The sequence below is a fragment of the Myotis nattereri genome, assembly GCF_964212035.1.
Source record: "Myotis nattereri genome assembly, chromosome: 3".
In the NCBI taxonomy this organism is placed as follows: domain Eukaryota; kingdom Metazoa; phylum Chordata; class Mammalia; order Chiroptera; family Vespertilionidae; genus Myotis; species Myotis nattereri.
The window spans coordinates 179241551-179247757 of record NC_138077.1 but is presented as its reverse complement, the minus strand read 5'-3'; positions in this window follow the sequence as shown (position 1 = coordinate 179247757).

Below are 6207 nucleotides of genomic sequence, written 5' to 3'. Positions count from 1 at the left end.
ACTCAGTCTCTGTGTTACATATCAAATGTGGTTTTGTCTTATGAACTCCCGATAGAGAATTTTTCCACATTGGAATCAAACTACCTTCACAACATGACATAAAAGAATGAACTTGGGAGACATTCTTCTAATATGAAAACACATTTTCCTTGGCCCTGCCTTAATTGCTATGAAGTTAATATTACTAATGTGCTATTTTGCCCTTTCTAAAATAACTATTTTTAGTCACCTACTAGACACCAGGGCTTTCAGATATGTTATCTCATTTAATCTCTATATATCTCAAAGAGGAAACTTATCTCCATTTTACAAGTGAGGAAATCAAGGCTCAGCATTAAGTAACTTGTGGAGGGTCTCAAATTAGTAAGTAACAAGCTGAGATTCGAACCCCATCTCTAACTTCAGGGTCAGAGTCCTGGCTCTACTCCCTGCTAGCTGTGTGACTTGGTATCTTGAGCTATAATGGGATATCAATAGTGCCTACCCCATAGAGAGGATTCATGAGTTAAGCACTCAGAACTGTGCCTGGTTTGAATACAATTCCATGGAAGCATTGGCCATTATTATTATTAATTATTATTATTATCATCATTGTTCCACAACTGCCTCCTCGGGCTCCCTTTTAAGGGGTGAGGAGTGGAAAGAAGACAGAACAGTAGGGACACAATAACATTCTTCAACTTGCCAAAGCAACTGTTCAATACTGGCAGGAGTTTGTGAAGGCAAACTGAAAGGTGAGTAGCTGTGAAAATGGTGGAACCAAAGCACCTCTGAGCACTGTCCTTCCTAAGTCTTAAGTTCTCTTCTCAGATGGTCTTCCAGTTCATGGCTATAAGTGCACAGAAACCTCCCAGTTTTCAACAAATAATAGTAGCTGGAACTGAGGAATTTACAGAATTATAAAATAGACCCCAAGTGTTCCAATTCAATTCTCTTCAATTCAATGCATCAGACATCAATTGAGCATCGATTCTTCTTTTCTGGGTGCTGAGTGATGCAAAGGTGGACAAGGTCCAGCTACTGTCTTCCAGAACCTTAACCTCATGGGATACCAGACGTACACTGTGATTACCATAATTCAAGGTGGAATATGATGGGTTAGAGCTGAGGTAAAGACTAAATGCTCAGGGAATACAGAGGAGAGAAATCCCTCTGAGCCGGCTGCACCTGGGAAAGCGCTACAGAGGTGGTGACTTTTGGGGTGCCCAATGCTTCCATTATTTGGGATGGGAACCTGGAGAACATAGGAAGAGAGATGGGCATTTAAGTGGAGAACACTACATGGGCAAAGGTGGAAAGTGAACATGTGTAGAGGACTGCAAGAGGTTTGGGCTCAATTTTAATTCACAATGAAGAAGGGTTTTTCTCTTTGAAGGTGAACCCTCTGGGTCTGGATAACAAGAATGAACCCATTCTGCTTGGCTAATATTGTAAACTACTGATAAGTGAATGAAGCTTTTTATTATTTCCTGTCCAGCTCCAGGTACAATTTGCAGTCAGAACATCAACTCTGTCTGCTTTTGACAGATTATCCCCCAGTTCACTTGTTCTCTGAAGGTGATGTCCTTTGGGGTACCTGGCTTTGGAGGGGGGTGGCAATGAGCCCATACCCCATTCTGGCAGATGCAAGACATTGCCTTGTGTGCCTGACAGGAGGTCTATATCCCCATGTGGATGAAAGGGGCCACATGCTAACCTGACAAGCTCAGAGAAGGCCTGCATGGCCATCTTGCAAACTCAGAGACCTAAAGTAACCACAAAGGATGGTCTGAAATTAAACTTTAACTAAAAGCAGTTATGATGGGTAGTCACCTCCTAGGCCGGTATCTTCACTGACAAAGTCAACCTTTACCTTAACTGAGCCTATCTGTCTTTTTGCATCTATGATAACATACCCTTTGAAATGTCTGGGTAACTTGTAACTTCCCTTTTTCTGGACCCCTTGAGGCACAACCTAAGGTACTGGGAGTCAGGACAGATACCACAAATTCCTTCATTATCATATTAATTGTTCCTGTGCCCACCTAAGTATTCAATCCCAGGTCCCCCCCCCCCCCCCTTTGCTTTCTCATGCCTCTCTAGTCTATCACCAATGGATTTCATGTAACCCACCTACGTCCCTTTCCTTAATTGCAATGTATAAATACAGATATAACCGGCCATTCTCTGGAGCATTATCTCAATTCTCTGAGGTTCTGCTTCCTGGCATATGTCGATGGTTTGGCTCAAATAAACTCACAAAAATTCTTTACAGGTTTCAGTCGTTTTTACATTAACAGTATGACCAGCCATGGCAATGGGATGGCTTCTGTTCAGTGGCAGCGATGAGTCAACAGTGAATGCGGCTCATGGACTCCAGTTCTGCCTTTCATCCCTATCTCCTACTTGTTTTTCAACACTTTATTACAACAAATCCCTTGCATTATTTCCCTCGCTGCTTTAAATATACTGTATATCTCCATTGATTTCAGTTTTCCTAACTGAACACTGACTGCTACAATTGCCACCATCATCCCTTTACTTCTTACATGCTTTCACCTGAGACATTTTATTATTCTCTTCCATTTCTTAGCTCTGCCAGGTCACTTTTTATTCTCTGTGTCAATTTTTTCTTTAAATCCTTATAGTTCTCCTTTGAGAGACTCCGTAACTATGAGGAAATAAATGTCTGTTACTATAGCCTATGCTATATTGCCGGGGTCCAACCCCAGCGGGTCCAGGGGTCCCCAAAGGTGTGGACGGAGTCGGCGAAGAAGGAGTGACACGGAGGCAGCGTTCAGTTGATCATCATAGCCGGGTTCTCTTGTCAGGGTCTCCTGCCAAGTTCTGGTCTGGATCTCCAGCGAAGTTCTGGCTCAGATCTCCAGCCAGGTTCTGTGTCCATGTTCTCTTGCTAGGTTCTCCAGCCAGGTTCTGTCCAGGTTCTCCAGCCAGGTTCAGTCACCAGGTTCTAGTCAGGTTCTCTTGCCAATTTCTGTAGTCAGGTTCAGTCCAGGATCTTTTGCCATGTTCTCTCCAGCGAAGTTCTTCTGTCTGTAGGTTCTGTGTAGGTGCTGTCTTCTTTCTGTCTCCTAAGTTCTGTGTCTTGCTGTCTTATTACATCTGTATTTATACCAGTTGATTCAATCCTATCAATCTCTATTACAAAGGTTAGGGTGTTTCTTATCTCCATTCCAGGGAGTAAAGATTCTGTAGCTTAAGCATGATTGTTCATAGTTAAAGTGATTAATTACCCGCCTGGCACTTAGTTGAGGGGTTTTATTCCCTCCCTAACTTCAGGGAAAAATTCCTACCTGGGGAAACAACCTTTCTAGGAGAGGCATCCCCTCCCTGACTTCAGGGAAAAATTCCTACCTGGGGAAACAACCTTTCTCGGAGAGGTGACCTTGGTTAAAACACACAGCGCTAAGGGGAGCAAACATTAAGAACAGTATGCTATATATGCCAGGTCCCTTGAAACAGCAAGGATGGACCGGCTCCCGGCACTATATCATACTTTCTAATATATGGATGTTATGGCAGCCTGAGCTATCTAAAACACTTCCCTTCACCATGCTGTACCTCCAGCGGTCTGCTCTGGTGTATCTTGCCTGGTTTCGCCTTCAGCTCCATCTCCTCTGCAGTTTTACTAGCCTGAGAACTACAGGGACATTCTCTATTCTCCTGAAGCCACTGCAGATGGAGAGTGTGTCAATTTAATCAACAGATTGTTGTATAAGCCTTTCATAACTCACATGTTTAAGATAAAGTCTCTAGCTCTGAGAAAGCAAGTCAGGTCTCAGCTCCCTCCTCCTTCACCAAATCCTGATGTCACAGTCCTTAGCGAGTATGCTTTCCAGTTAGAGGTTGTAACAATCCCCTTGGAAGCTAAAACTCTTTTCTCTTTCTTTTTATAATTTTTTGTTGTTGTCAACAATGACTTTTGAGAAAGAGGATGGTGTAAAATTCCATTCACTCCACCATCTTTAAGCAGAAATATATATAATTTCCCGTTACAAAGTTTAATATATGACGACCATACATATTATACTTTCTAATATATGAATGCATAGTCATTTCCAGTTGCTCATCTTATACACAGCATTGCTATAAAACTTGGTCCACTTGTCATTTATCTGATTATTTCATTAGAATAGATTCCTAGAAATGAAATTTCTATATCAAAGGCTATATGCCTGTTTAAAACTTTGATGCACTCTGTTACATACTATTTTTTAGAAGGCATGAGGGTCAAGCTACCAAGAGCTCTTGGAACATCACCTAGAAGGTGAAGCCCCCAAAGGAAGCCCTGCACAGAGGGACATTCCTGAAATAGGATTCACAACTGCGACACTCTAAAAAAAAGTCTGTAAATGAGTGACAGACACCATAACTTTCATTTGTATCTTTCTCTGCCTTTCTTTAGAACATGGTTAAAAAGTTATTAGACCTTTACTTTAAAAAAATTTTTAAATCTTATTTTGTTTTTAATATATTTTTATTGATTTCAGAGAGGAAGAGAGAGGGAGAGAGAGAGAGAAACATCAATGATGAGAGAGAATAATCGATTGGCTGCCTTCTACATGCCCCCACTGGGGATCAAGCCCACAACCTGGGCATGTGCACTGACAGGGAATCAAACTATGACCTCTTGGTTCATAGGTCAACACTCAACCATTGAACCAGGCAATTTGTTTTTTATTTTAGAGAGAGAGGAAGGGAGCGGGAGGGAGAGAGAAACATGGATCAGTTGCCTCCTGCACATACCCTGACCAGCATCGAACCTGCAACCTTCCAGTATACAGGACATCGCTCCAACCAACTGAGCCAGGGCAGATCTTTACTTTTTTAATACAGCCTTCTAAATAAAAATTTCTTGGTTATTTAACTTTATGTAAGACACTGTGATAGGCACAGGGCCATAGTAAGTGATAAAAAAATGTATATTATTAGCAGCTTTATTAAAAATTCCTTGAGGATTATACAGTATAAAGAGATACAGACATGCAAAAAAACCCGAACAATGTTCATTTATTCAGTCAAAAAATATTTATTGAAAATCTACTACCTGCACTGTTCTGAGCCCTGAGAATATAGTCATGAACAAAAGCAACAAAACTCCTGTGGAATTTATATTCTAGTGAGGGAGAGAGACAATAAACACAATATACATCATAGGTAAGGAAAAAAATAGTGCTAAGAGGGCCATCCCAAAAATAATATGGGAGCCTAGGGCAATTCAATTAACTGAGCCCCCTACCCAATATATTCACACTTGAGAAGAGGCTGGCCCTAGCTGGTTTGGCTCAGTGAATAGAGCGTCAGCCTGTGGACTGAAAGGTCATGGGTTCGATTCTGGTCAAGGGCACATGCCTGGGTTGCGGGTTCAATCCCCAGTAGGGGGTGTGCAGGAGGCAGCTGATCAATGATTCTCTCCCATCATTGATGTTTCTCTCTCTCACCCTCTCCCTTCCTCTCTGAAATCAATAAAAATATATTTTTAAAAAGAAAAACACATGACATGCAGTTATTCGAGCTCTTACCTCTCTCTTTGTATGTAGAGCAGACCCCCCTTCCTTAATTAATTAACATTTTTCATGACCCTGACTTGAAGACCCAGGGAAGAGCTGATGCTGCAGTACACACATCTAAAGGCCATCTGGTGGCCGAATTTCTTCTTCTAATTCTTTTTCTTTTTCTAACATAATTTTACAGAGAGAGAAGGAGAGAGGGACAGAGAGATATAAACATCTATCTTCTCAGGCTGCCTCCTGCATGCTCCCCCACCCCCCACTGGGGATAGAGCCCACTAGCTGGCATATGTCCTAACCAGGAATCGAACCAGTGACTTCTTGATTCATAGACTGAAGCTTAACCACTGAGCCACTCCAGGCTAGAATTCCTTCTTGCCCAGTTGAGGTCAGTCTTTGTTCTATTAAGGTCTTCAACTGGTTGATTGGTTGAGGCCCACATTGTAGAGAGCAATCTGCTTTACTCAAAGTCCTCCCATTTAAGTTGTTAATCTCATCCAGAAACACCCACACAGAAACATCCAGAATAATGTCTGAGCTAATATCTGACCACTGTGGTCCAGTTAATAAGACACATAAAATTAACTATCACAAATATATTTCATTAAAACTGTGTTGTGGGTCCAATTGTTTCTCCAAAAAGACATATTCAAGTCCTATCTCCCCAGTACCTGTGAATGTGACCTTACTGGAGAAA